Genomic DNA, 13613 nt, shown 5'->3' on the forward strand with positions numbered 1-13613 from the left:
ATTTGAGGTGTCCGTGCTTACAGTCTTTAACTTTACAGTTGGTGAGTCTGGGCTCACCAACGTGGCGTGCACCCAGTGCCATCAGGCATCCCATCGTCAACGTGGGGAGCAGAGGGAGCCATGCCCTGAACAAAGGTGTGCCAGTGGGGGATTTTCTGCAATTCCCCTCTGCAGGCTGCGTACAGAGAGGAGCAGCCCCCCTGCAAGCCCCGCACTGCAAGCCAAATGAAGTTTTAACTGCGTGTTTACCCAGCCACTGCTCCAGGTGCCCTGGGAAGACCTTACATCATCTGCTCCAGCAGGGTCAGAGTGCCTCGGAGCACAAGATAGCTGGTGAGCAAACACACTTTATTAGAAGTCACGGAAAGCATTTATAACTGCTATGACAATGCAAGGCACTAGTAATTATCCTCCACTTTTTTTTTCCAAAGGAACAACAATGCAGGCAGCATGGCTTCAAAAATCAGAAGCCCTGCTCCATCCTGACAAACCCACATGTTGCACGAGCCCACTGCCACACCTAAGTGAGAAAACACACTGCCTATGCACACAGGGTCAGATCATAACCTCAGATAGTGCAAACTGCCACATCTGGCTTCCAACCCGCCTAGGTTAATATTTCATATCACAGAGCTCCAATTCCTCACAGATATATGTAACGGGACCATGCGCAGAGGCTGGACTTGAGGAATTATTTTGACAGACTCTACACAGACCTAGGAAAACGTGACAGCATTTTACACCTGCAACACCCAGGAACAGGGAAACAGCCACGTGGGCTGGGTTGCAGCTGGAAGATCAAGTCGGCACTAGGTGCTGTGTAAGTGCACCACACATGACATCACCAGCTATCATCAGCAACTGGCTCTTCAAATTAAAAAATATAAATAAGTGGCTGTGTCAAAGTCAGCAGGGCACTGCAAGGGCTCAACCTGCAGGGCAGCCCCAAAGCCAGGGCACAAATCCATCAACAGCAAGACTCATCAGCCTATGATCTTGAGCTCAACGGGCTCTTCGCACTTAACATAAATACTTATTTTTACAACCACACCTATTTAAAGTCACCTGACAGTGAAAGGTGGCATAACTTTAACTGCTTGCCTTTAACCCAAAAATATTCCTTCACCACTTGGTTTGATACTCTGATGCAGGAGAGAAGACAAATGTTTCTTGGGTTGCCCCTCCAACCTTAAAGGATTTCTTTTATGAGAGCCTCCATTTACATGCTAAATTACTTTATGTTATGGTAAAATGGCCTTACCACAGTATTTCTATAAAAAAAAAAAAAGAAAAACAACCTAAATAACAATGCAAACTAAAATTAAAAAAAAAAAAAAAGCAAGAAATAAAAAAAAATAAAAGCAAGCAAGCTTTGGGAGTAGCACAGCTCAGTTTATTCCCTAAGCAAAGCCTGAGCAGAGGCAACTACAACTCCTGGTCTCTGGCAGACAGCTAAACTCAAGGCTAGAGCAACCAAAAACAATCCAAAATGTAAATCAAGTTTGTCTCATTTTATTGAGTTTGATTCATAAATATAGAGGATAAAAAGAGAGGGCAATAAAGATGCATTTTGTGGAATAAAATTGCATACATTCAGCAACTCCTGGAACAGGGTATGGCCAAAAGAAGGCAGGACTTCCAATTTGGGAGCTGTTCAAATGCGTACTCAGGAGGTCAAATGTGAGCCCATATTTCAGTTGTGTGTAGATATAACTGAAGAACAATAGAGAGATCTTAGTTTTTTTTTAAACCAACATTAACCTAAAACAAAATATTTCATGACAGAGACTACAGTCCAAGAGATGACAGCACCTGGCTAGCCTGGGAGACGGGAAACAAGAGACTTAAGGACAAACCCAGCTGATCCGAACTGGCACTCTCCAAACTTACAAAAAATACTACATAAAGTAAACCAAACAGAACACAAAGCTTTGATAACTGCTTTAATGATGTGACAGGATTTTAGACAGGTAAATTTGCTTCTTGAAGTTGTTAACTGCACCGCATCACCTCCTGAGCGTTAATCCAGAACACCCCCATGACAGCACTCCGCTTCTGGCTGGGTTTGGCTGCGGCACTGCTACACAACCAAGACCAAATTTTGGGAGATTTGTACAGTAACCTCCCCTGAGCACTGCCACGGGATGCCTACGTGTTGTCCCCTCATTCCTCATCACAGATACACCTCAGCCTCAATCATTCGGTTCTTACAGCGCTCCAGAATCGCTCACAGCTTCTTCCCACTACAGAAGAAGAGGCCCCTGCTCGCAGGAACTTACAGGCTGAAGTTAGACCCAGTGCAGTACGGGAGGGTAACAGCAGAGAAAGGGGTTCCAGGGGCAACTTTTTTTTTTTTTTTTTTTTTAAAAAAAAGCAAGAAAAAAAAAACAAAAAAAAAAAACAAGCAAGCTTTGGGAGTAGCACGGCTCAGTTCCTTCCCTGAGCAAAGCCTGAGCAGAGGCAACTACAACTCCTGGTCTCTGGCAGACAGCTAAACTCAAGGCTAGAGCAACCAAAACCAATCCAAAATGTACATCAGGTTTGTCTCATTTTATTGAGTTTGATTCATAAATATAGAGGATAAAAAGAGAGGGGGCATGACGGGAGAGATGAGTGAACGCGGGAAGGGCTGGCTACAGGACGCAGGGCACTGCTGGGTTCAGTTCTCACCCGTTCCTCGAGCTCATCCTTCCCGCTGCGTTCCTCGGCTGCTATCTCAGAGGCACGGGCTCTGTCCCAGCACCAGCATCTCCTCCATTGTGACGCCACAGACGCGAAGGCTTGTGAGATCACAATGAGCGAGGCGGTTTTTGGGGCTACCGCTCCCTACGAGGCTGGGAAACAAACACAGCTCAGTTGACGTGCCGCACAGCGCCGCCCGCGCCCACCACCCAGGAGCACTCCCAAAGACGAGCCGAGCAATTCTGCTCCCGTTTTATTAGGCCACCTCCGCGAGGCAACCCACTTTCGGCACCTCCTTGGCTGGTCTCTTAAGAGAGGCTTCGCTGGGTATTTTTAAACCTCCTCCACGAGGAAGCGCGGATCAGCACACGGACCTAAGCTGAAGTTGGAAGAAGCTCCACGCAGCAAAGGACTGGTCACTTAGAGAAGAGGCAGGAGGGAAACGACAAAAAGTAAAACAAAGAAGTAGGAGGAGGTGTATACAACAACAGGTCGGAAAGCTGCAGGGGAAGAGCAGGTTGAGTACTGCAGCAAAGTTACTGGGTCCAGACAGGAACCCTCTGGTCCAGTCTCCCACCTCTGTATGGGAGCCATACAAAAGGCCCTGGGATGAAGCTACACAAAATGGGTTAACCACCCCAAGAGCTCTCAAGGGCCAGGAGCAGGCAGGCCCATCCTTCCCTCTCGGCCTGATTCTCCTGCCAGTTATCTCACACCCAGTCCTGCGCTTGTCAGGCCTTGCCATGAGCCAATTCAACCACAGGAACCCATACAAGGGCTAACGCAGCCAGAGTAAAACACCATTGAAGCAAGATAGTTTCCTATCTTGATAGTTCCCAGAGAAGGTACCCTGGCTCTAGCAGCACAAACACATGAAAACTGAAGTCAGCAAGCCCATCGGGCCATCTTGCCTGAACCTTGTGTAATGCTGGCCGTAAAGTTTCCACTTCATCACTCCTGAATCAAGCCCAAAGGCTCACACACCTTTCAGAAAAGTTTCTGGCCTCGAGCTGCAGCACCAAACACGGGGGCTCCCAACTACCTGCAGCCCGCTCGTTCCAGTGGTCAACCACTTCACTGTCAAAAAATAACACAGTTTTAATTCAAACCTCCCCAGCCCTGGTCTTTGGAAAGAGCTCTGAAATGTATGGCACCGCGATGCTCTCAACCCGCAGAGCTCCCTGCTCCAAAAGTAAGAGATCTGTAGCTACCACGCTTCCAGGCAGGGCAAGCTACTGCTGCACATGGGCCTACTTCTGTGAAAGGAGAAACACCAGCCAGCCTCTCGTTTAATGGGATGCAGCACGCACAACCACTTGGTTTTCATACACGAGGGCCACAGTTGCTCTGAGCACTCACACAGCTGCACACCTTCGTTATCTCAAACTTGAAGGTTAATGCCTAAGAGTGCCAAATGAATCTTAGTATACTTCTCGCATTTGATCTTCACATATGAAAACTGGAAATGTTTAAAAAAAAAAAAGTTTGTACTCTGCCAAAGGTCTGTCCTGCTGGACAGGGAAATACACACTGCAAGCAGGGCAGCAGCTGCAACAGGGCACGGGTTCCACACAACCCACTCTCAGCAACCCTGAGAAACCATCACAGATGTTACCTCTAATATCCAACCAGTCAAGGAAAAAAAGTAAACTTCAACAAGTACAACTGATATTATGAAAAAAAAGTTGGTTAGGAGTGAGGTATCACCTGTCCAACCGATCTGGAGGGAACACAACCGCTCAGCTGGCACCTGCCCAACACAGGTGACCGCTCCCAGGGGGGAGAAAAGTTGCCACGTGGTAGCTGGCAGCAACAGCTACCGCTGCTGCTCCAGCACACGCTGTGAGCAACAGGTTGTCCTCTTCCTTGTGAGAGAGGCACAGCCACTTTACAGCCTCCCGTGTTCTCCTGGGGAGACGACACCACCAGCCAGCCGCACCCCTGCACATCGCCAGCCCTGCGCCCCACAGCCCTGCTGCCCTGTACCCAGAGGTGGCTGCTGGGCCCACACAGGAGCAGAACCACGTGTAAAAACGTCACATACTTAAGCCTCTTCCAGAGCTTTATTTCCAAAATTAAAAGGAGGGAAATAATAATAGTAAAAAAAAAAAACAAAAAAAAACAAATTGAAATACCTCCCAGCTGCAAAGCAGAACCTTAAGGTCACATCAAACCATTTCAGTGTACACTCAATCCAAGAGTTTCTTTATTTAGCACCAAGCACATTAGCGTGTTTGCTTTTTAATGCTTTAACGGGTTCCTTCTTCTTCTGGGTTTTGGTAACACTCAAATCTGTCTGGCAATAACACTTTTTTTTTTTTTTTTTAAGAAACAAAACTACGCCATTCACGTAAAGCCACCCAAAGTTTGATAGAAACAAGAACTGTAAGAGGGACACTCTTTGAAACGAGACAAGCGTTTAGTCCACGCAATAAATTAACATCAAAGTTCAGCTGCAAAGACCAAAATTCAGTACTTGAAAGGGAACAAAAATATCAAAAATATCTGAAATCCAACTTCCCAAGCCCACACACTGAAGAGTAACCAACTGGACCTCTAGCACGTTATTTATTTTAAGAACAATTAATTCTTGGAATAAAAAACTCATTCACCAACTTTACCACAAAGCGAAGAGATCCACAACTGAATGCCAAAATTAATCCCAGCTACCTTTAGAAAAACAAAGCCTCCAACAACTCTCCGTTAACACCTGATGGGACGAGCCTCACGGAGCTGCACCTGCTCAGAGCCCCGCACACCTCACCCTTCCCGAGGCTTGGTGCAAGCTTCAACCGAATGGAAAACTCCCCGGTCCCTTCCACTGAAAGGGCATTATGAGCTCCGAGCAAGCAGCAGCCAGCCAGCCACCCACCCACCGCCAGAACCCAGAGCTCAGCGAGGAGGAGGATGAAGCAGAGAGGAGGCACACCAAGAGTTCGGCTCACAACGAGCACACAAACCCACCGGACACAGACTTTAAGAGACAGAGCGCCAGGGGCGAGCGCCAACACCCCCCCCACACACACATCCCAGCCGAGAAAAAATAAAAATAAAAAGGGGGGAAAATAACAAGAAGGGGGGGGGGGGAAGGCCCCCAACCTCCTCCTCCCCCACACCCCCAGGGGCCCTCCCCGGCGCTGCCACCCCCCTCCCTCCCTCCCCTCCCTCCCCTCCCGTTACCGGGGTGCAGCCCCCGCCCCCCCCCGGTACCGGGTCCCCCCCAGCCCCCAGCCCCTCTCCCCGTGGGCCCAGCCCCGCTGCGGCCCGTGCGGCCCCGCGCAGCCCCGAGCCGCGGCCGGGCCCCGAGCGGCCCAGGCCCCGCCACGCCCCCCCCGCGGCCTCCCCCCCCCCGGCAAGGCCTCACCGGGCCCCGGGGCCTCGCCCCCCCCCCCCCCTCCTCCCCAACCGCCCCGCTCCGGGCCTCCCCCTTCCCCGGGCCGGCCCCACGCCTCCTCCCGGCCCCCCCCGGCCCGGCCTCGCCGCCTCCCGAGGCCCGGCGGCGCCGCTCCCCCCCCGCCGGTTCCCCGGGGCCCCCCCCGGGCCGCGGCCGCTCCGCACCACGAGTCCCCGGCACCGCCGCTCACCTCCGCGCACTCTGACCTCTGACCCCGCTCTGAGCGGCAGCGCCGCCAGCCAATCGCAGCGCCTCCTGCCGCCGCCGGGGGCGGGGCTTCCTCGCCGCGGTTGGCCTCCCGGCGTAAGCGCCCGGCCGGAAGCGACGCGCGGGGCATGCTGGGGGTTGTAGTTCTGAGGGTGAGGGGGGGGGCCGCGCCTCCGTGGTGCTGTGCCCGCCTCTTGGTGGCCCCCGGGGCAGGGCCTCATGGCCCTGGGGCGAGGCTGTGTGGGGTCAGGAGCCCCTCTGCCCCACTGGTGTCCCCAAGTGTCCCCCTCATCACTACTGATGTCCTCCTGTCACCCTCGGCCACCCCTCGTGTCCCCAAGCACCACACTCCATGTCCCCAAGCACCACATCCACGTCCCCCACAGCGCCCACCCCTCCATCTCCCCACACATCTCCCCATCTTGTCTCCACAACCCACCCGCTGTGTCCCACAGCCCATACCGTCACGTCCCCCAATGCCACGTCCCATGCGCCTTGAGGCCAGCCCTCCATGTGCCACACAGAGCCTGCAAAATAAATACCAAATGCTATGAAGATGTCCACATCAGTCACTGGCTTCCAGGCTCCTCTGCATTCGTGCAGCTCTCTGATCCTAAAACCTGTGTCTGGACCTTGCCCTAACTTTGCTGGACATCCCTAAGCTAGCATCGCCTCCCCATTCCACAGATGGCACCTTCAGCTAGGATACATGCAGCTTACCTGCAAAGATGCCTGTCTATAACCCCTGAACAACACAGCTGTTATGCCAACCATACCTTGAGAATGCCATTGCTTGCATTTTGCCTTCTTTCTCGCTCCCCTCGTTGATTCACACCTCTGCACCTAAGGCATTTCAAGCAAGCAGCTCCTCTGCACTGTCCCTGATGCTCCTCGCACGTGTGAAGAGTAAACTCCGAGTCACTGACTCGTGGCAAATAGGACTGCAAGGGATCTTAGAGGTCAACTCATCCATCCTCCGTCCGCAGACAGCAGCAGCCCTACCTCTCTGTCATCTTGCTGCCCCCTTTCAAATCATCCCTGAAGCCTTCCTCTGGCTCTGTGCCTAAAAATATTTGACAAAGGTAAGCGCCGGGGTGCAGAGAGCACTGGCTGCCACTCTGTGAAGTGCAGTCTGCTAGCACAATCCTGGCTGCCTGGCCATATCTGCCTGCTGCCCATCTTACATCAGCTTGCTGGCTCTTCAGGCTGAATTCATCCTTTTTGCTCTGTTTGTATGCAGCCTTGAACTTTGGAGGCCTGAATCATGAAAGTAGCATGTCAGAACTGTAATATACCAACTGCAAGCCATTTAATAATAGAAAGAGTTCCTTTAAGTCCTCTTAGATTTGGCATCTCTCAGCCTCCCACCCACACAAGCAAGTTTTACTTCTAAGCTCAGCCGTACTGATGTGATTTGTCAAGCCTTTGGTGACTGATGTATGGCTTGCCAAGGAGCACGGGAGAGTGAATATAGGGCTTTTCCGGCGTGGCGTTCCGTGAGCAATCTGTAAGTGCCCTCTGCCAGCCCCTCCTCATCAGGGATAGCAGAGACGTGCTGGAAATGACACAGCAGCCCCAAAGCTTAAAATTTAGGACTCGCAGCCTGCCTGTGAGTGTTTCTAGTAGGATGAGAGAGGAAGCCTTTTCACTGCTGACCTCTGGATGTAGCAGTAAAAAATAATCTTTTTCTCCGTCTAGACAAACAATCAATGGCTCAAAGATGCGTGCATGTCTCTTTTTCATCAGCCAAGCCTGGTGCTGTTTCCCAGGCTTGTAGGCACCGCAGCAAGCAGGAGATTTCCTCCTGACCCTTTTTTGTGGCAGGGAACTCCTTTCCCAAGCTGAGCATATGCAATAATGCAATAATGGAGGGCCATATCCTGGCCCATGCTAGCCTCAGTGTCCCCTATGAGGTCTATGAGGTCTATATGAGTTTTCTTCCAAAGGCTGTGGGACAGCAATACAATTACTGTCAGCAAATGTACTACCAAAGAGATACTTTTTCTTTTTTTCTTTTTTTCTTTTTTTTCTTTTTTTCTTTTTTTCTTTTTTTCTTTTTTTCTTTTTTCTTTTTTCTTTTTTCTTTTTTCTTTTTTCTTTTTTTCTTTTTTTTCTTTTTTTCTTTTTGTTCTTTTGTTCTTTTTTTCTTTTTTTCTTTTTTCTTTGTAACAGAGCTCTCAGATGCTGGAGAAGGATCCTCAACCAGCTAGAGGAGAACCACATCTTATAAATATCACCACTGTTTCTACAGTGTTAGTATCTAAGGCTGTCTTATGTGAGTGTACATGCCTCAAAAGAACGCTGTGGGCCACTGAAAATGTCACCTCAGATTAATCCAGCTCACTCCAGGGTTCTGGAGAATGAAAGAAGGTGATCAATAGATATCCTGTGGCTGGCCCAACGCCGGCCCTCCCAGCTGATATGCATGGCTTCTGCAGCACGTTCACTGGGAACTGCTCCCCTCCCCAAGTGACACCATCTGTGGCAGAGCTATGAAATGCGGAGGTGAACAACTGCTATGGGGCCCTGGGCCAGCAGTACAGAGAAACTGGGATGTGCAGATGGGGAAATATGGGCAAAAGGGCTGACAGTTGCTGATCAGGGTTACCTTATTTAGTTTGTGTGGCATGACCATGCCAATCCCATGGCCGCACAGCCTCAGGACCAACAAAACAAGCCCTCTGTCAGCCCAAGAGCAAGCAAGAGTGTTTCAGCAGCAGGCCTGGTGTCTTAATTGCTTGTCCTACTTTAGAGACCTGGGGATGGCTATAAGCAGTGCAGAGGAAAGACTGTCCAGACTGGAGCGGTGTTGGGGCTGTCCTGATTAAATCTTCAAACATCATCTGGAAAGGTCAGCCTGAAGCTTCCAGCAGTGCCCCCCTCTCACAGCTGGATCTCTGGTGCTGCCACCAGCAGACACAGCAGCCTGGACCACAGCTATAACTTTAATTTGTTTTAAAAAACTCATAGTTCCTTAACACAGCATCGCTTCACTCTGCACAAATGTGCGTCCACCTTGGGGCTGATGGATGGGCAGGGCTTTAAGGGGAGGCAGCAAAGTGGTGGGGCAGGGCAAGGCAGGAAAACAAATAAATCCCACTGACTGCACATCGCAGCTCTAGGGAATTCTTGTGTTAATGAAGAGCTGAGCACACCTTAGCCCAAGATGGGAATCACGCCATAGTTCAGCACAAACAAGGAGGGAGGCTGTCACTGACTGCCTCCCCAGCCCTGCCCACAGTGCCTTCTGGCTGAGGAGTTATGGAGCACAGAGCCTTTTAACGCAGCGGGATTTTACAAGATTATGGCACAAAAAGCATCACCTCATTTTAAAGGCAACTCCTTTAGTTCTGTTCAGCTGCTTATGCTGAATGCAACTTTTAAATGTCTTATAATACACATGACAAGTAGTCTTGTATCACTGTTTTCTACTTAACAAGTTAATAATGTGCCAACTCAAATCCTTCAGTTACTAACGCCACCGGTGGGACTCATTAAGCAACGTGAACACATATTTAAGGGAATACTAATATTCACAATGTACATTTTTATATTCATGTTGTCATTCTTGAAACCACAGCTCAGTTCATGTGTTCTGCTGAAACATTTGTTTGCAGAGGATTTCTCTCTCCTCTTTTCTCCAAACACATACACTATCACTGGGGTATCATTCTCATGAATGATATTAATGACAGCTTGTCATCATGGAAAGCTATTCCTAGCTGTCAATTAAAGGGTGTTTTGAAAGGAAGCAGCTCGTTCAGCCCCGTGGGAGCAAGTGTGTCTCATTGTTTGACAGTGACCCCCTGATGGATTTGGGAGCGGCAGCAACAGCAGCTTGGTGGGGCCAAGAGGTTCGCAGATGCAGCACTCGGCTCGTGGGTGATAAAGACCGGAGATTTTAAAGGTGCTGAGGTCCTTAATCTAGGAAAGGCAAAAGGGGATTTCAGATCATAAAAGGACTCCACATGTAAGAGTGTCAGCCAGCCAAGGAGTCCCAGGGATACTGAGCACACTGCTCCATCACATAATATAATTTCCCATTCAGCATCCTAGTCAATTTATCAACCTCCATCTTCAAATATGTTCTTTTACTTGTCCATGCTAACCCGTCTGGAAGGCTCCTTCAGGTCTTCTCTGCCTGACAGATGGGAAACTTCCTCTAATTCCCAGATAACATGTATTCACAGCTAGTTTACACTCAATTGCTCTGGCAGGATGGTCCTTGGCTTTAACTTGTTTTTGTTTTTAACTCCCCTGGTGTATTTCTAGGCAGCTCTCAGATTCCAGTCATCTTTGTCATCTTTGTTTTGCTGGGCTAACAAAACCCCGTTATTCTCTCCTTGCCACTTTGGCTTTCCGTGTCCCACACCACCTTAGCAGACCTCCTCTGCACCTGCTCCAGTTTCAATTAAATTTTCTTGAGCACGAGTGCCCAGACTGGTATGTGGTATTCCCGAGCCAGGCTCCAAGGCCTCGCACCATATTTGTCACTTGACCCTATAAATATCACTCATACAAACAAGCTTGATTTCTATATTTCCCCCCTCAACAGGGTGGTCCACTCTCAGGGCTTTCTTGTTCCTTTTATTTTCCTAAGCACTCCTTGCACAGTAATAAAAATGTACAGACTCAGTGGGGATCTGTTTTAACTTCAAATGTGCTGATTCAGTTCAAAAACCATTAATTCAGCCGGAATCAGGGCCATGGGGTGGAAATCCTTTTCCAGTTAAAACAGAGGTGAGAGGGACAGCCTGTGGCAAGCTAGGAAATAAAGCGTGTTAGAAAAACATAGCAGGACATCAGAAAGTGGTGACTGGACTGTGCTAGAAGAGCTGCAGGGCATCCCAGACATCTCAAACCACCACTGGACACCTCTGCAGAAGATCTGCTGTAGACAAGGCCTGCTTTTCTCCAGCCCACGCTATGCTGGGTTGGATGAGGTGACCACAGAGGTCCCTGCCAGTCAACCTGACAGTCCCTGACAGTCAACCTCAGTCAACCTCACGTTGACTGAGCAGTCAAGGCGCTGCACAAAACTGCCCGGACAAGCTGACAACTCCAAAACATCCCCTATTATTCACAAGCACGAGAGGATGCAATGAAATATGAAGGAACATGGAGTTGTGCAGTCTGTGATCTTTGTGGATTACAAGGGTTAGAGGGCAGTGAGATGACACAAGCCACACGCTTTGCTTCCCCAGCTGTAGCCTGGTGCACATTGCCCCCACGTGCGGTGAAGTCATGGCGTGGAGCCATCGTGCTGGCACGAGGTGTTACAGAGGTGCTGATGAAGCGTGCGAAGGTGGGCTGCAGGTGGCTCAGGGCCGAGGCCATGGCGTATGGCCCTGAGGTGATCACCACAGGTACACGGCACATGGCGCTGGGCCTGAAACCACCGGCGTGTGCCAGGTGCCGGCCCCAACGCTCAGCGTAAAATGGCCGCGCTGCAGAGCGCCGCCACAGGGCCTCTGAGCAAGGGAAGCCACGGCTCTGCATCAGGAGAAGTTTCCTCGGGCTGTGGTGCATTACGTTGTGGGATCGCCTCCCAGGAGGAGCAGTGGGCACCATAAAACATCCCCTCAGTGCCAGCCCCATTGAGGGAGCCGCGCTGAATGATCTAACATGCCGCTTCCAACCACGCTCCTAAAAAATCAGACCCAAGAAGTACAAAGAGAGAAGGACAAGCAGTGATGTCAATTTACTAAAGAAATAAAACCTTTTTACATCATTACTGTGTACCATAAAAACCTTGCGCTCACGCTGTATACTTAATCTTGATATTCCAATGCCATCCACAAAAAAATTCAGGCTTAACCCTCACAGTTTATATTGTCACCATAAATGCTGGTAAAAAAATATTGTACAGTTGGGTGCAGTTTATTCTTTATATTTTAATGGCTATAGCAAAACTCCATTGCTAACTAGTAAAAAAAATTAAAAAAATAAAAAGTTGAATGTGTTTTACAGCTATGTCGTCATGGGAAAGCTGTATTTCAAAGTGAGGGCATCTACAGCCATGAAATGGGACATTTTTAAACATTTTAAACATTTTTAATGGGACATTAAAAAAAATAAAAAACACTTCACCAAAATCTCTTTGCCAGTATTTTAGCTAATAGGGTTGCAGTGTATGAAGGAAGGGGGCTGACGCCTGCACAGGCCACCCAATACTGAGCCGCTGCTCGAGTGTCTTGAACTCTAAGTGCAAATGGAAAAAACATCTAAAATTAAGCGTTTCTCCTGGAGGAACAAATTGCTGATAAAGCAAATCTTCCCATAGGACAAGCACACCTGCTGGAAGGTAGAGAGACATTTTTATGTGTAGGATTTTAACTTGAGATAAAATACTTTTCACGGGCCGTCATATGGAAGACAGCTGGCCAAAAATAATAATAAAGGAATTCCTGTCCCTTGGGAAATTCTGCGGTTTCAAAAATTATGATTTTTGACCTGAGCTGGGACAAAAAGGTTAGATCTCAGATTTTTCTCATTTAATGACATATGCCAAATTAAAATAGTATATTTCTTTTCACTTTACCACTCCAACGTTTCTTTTCTTTTATTATTACATAACTCTGGAAGTCCCAACCATCCATTACACCACACCGTAACGTTTCATTATACTCCACATTACAGTGGCAGGCAGAATCTCCACCCTTTTTAAGACCCTTGTGAAAATGGCTAAGTTTCTTCACGAAAGTGGACATCGGGAGCAAGGAGGTTCCCTGCCCTGCTCCCCCGGCATGGCACAAAGAAATCTGTGTTGCATGGCTGTCACCAGGCGCTGCTGGCAGGAGAAGGGCTGGCACTGGCACATTGTCACTGGCACTTGCTGTGAGCAGGGAAGCGAAACTCTGCAAAGAAAGAAATATTGGACCAAAAGAGTGCCTGGCTCTCCCTTGGCTCTGGAGAGCTCATGTTTTTGGCCAAGCACTTGGACCAAAAGGGGTATAAATATGTAACAAAGAGGTGAAACAATGCTGTCAGAAGGAGATGAGAAAAAAAAACAAAACCAAAAACAAACACGTGAGCATTTGGGATAATTTCTCAATAACTCTTGGATAATATTGACTCATCCCAGGAAATGCTTCCAGATACTCCAATCAACATTTTCAAGTAGAAAACTGGTCTGCCAGAAATAAATAAATAAATAAGTAAATAAATAAATTAAGAATTAACCTGCTCTACCACGTTCATTATTTGTTTGGACTCAGGCATGGTGTTCAGTGCTATGCAAAACCTCCTGACTCTAAACATCCTCCAAACAGCCCTATAGAAATTAAATAATTACCCAGCTAACCCTTGCTGCTGCTGTTCCAGCTGTGCC

The 13613-nt window shown here is 48.9% G+C and overlaps 1 protein-coding gene across 3 annotated transcripts in view; it reads right to left on the reverse strand.

Moving 5' to 3' along the window:
• ERI3 (ERI1 exoribonuclease family member 3) overlaps nt 1–6286 on the reverse strand; it is a 110171-nt gene extending 103885 nt beyond the window's left edge. Inside the window, exon 1 of one of the 3 annotated variants that reach the window (XM_082766347.1) lies at nt 6267–6286. The gene's annotated coding sequence lies outside the window, so the exon portion shown is untranslated. Of the gene's footprint in view, nt 1–2670; nt 3047–6240 lie in introns of those variants that run through there. The other 2 variants (XM_082766346.1, XM_082766345.1) reach the window with 2 other exon arrangements.
• Between the last annotated feature and the right edge of the window lie 7327 nt (nt 6287–13613).

Source organism: Aythya marila, assembly GCF_965140915.1.
Source record: "Aythya marila genome assembly, chromosome: 8".
NCBI classification, from domain to species: domain Eukaryota; kingdom Metazoa; phylum Chordata; class Aves; order Anseriformes; family Anatidae; genus Aythya; species Aythya marila.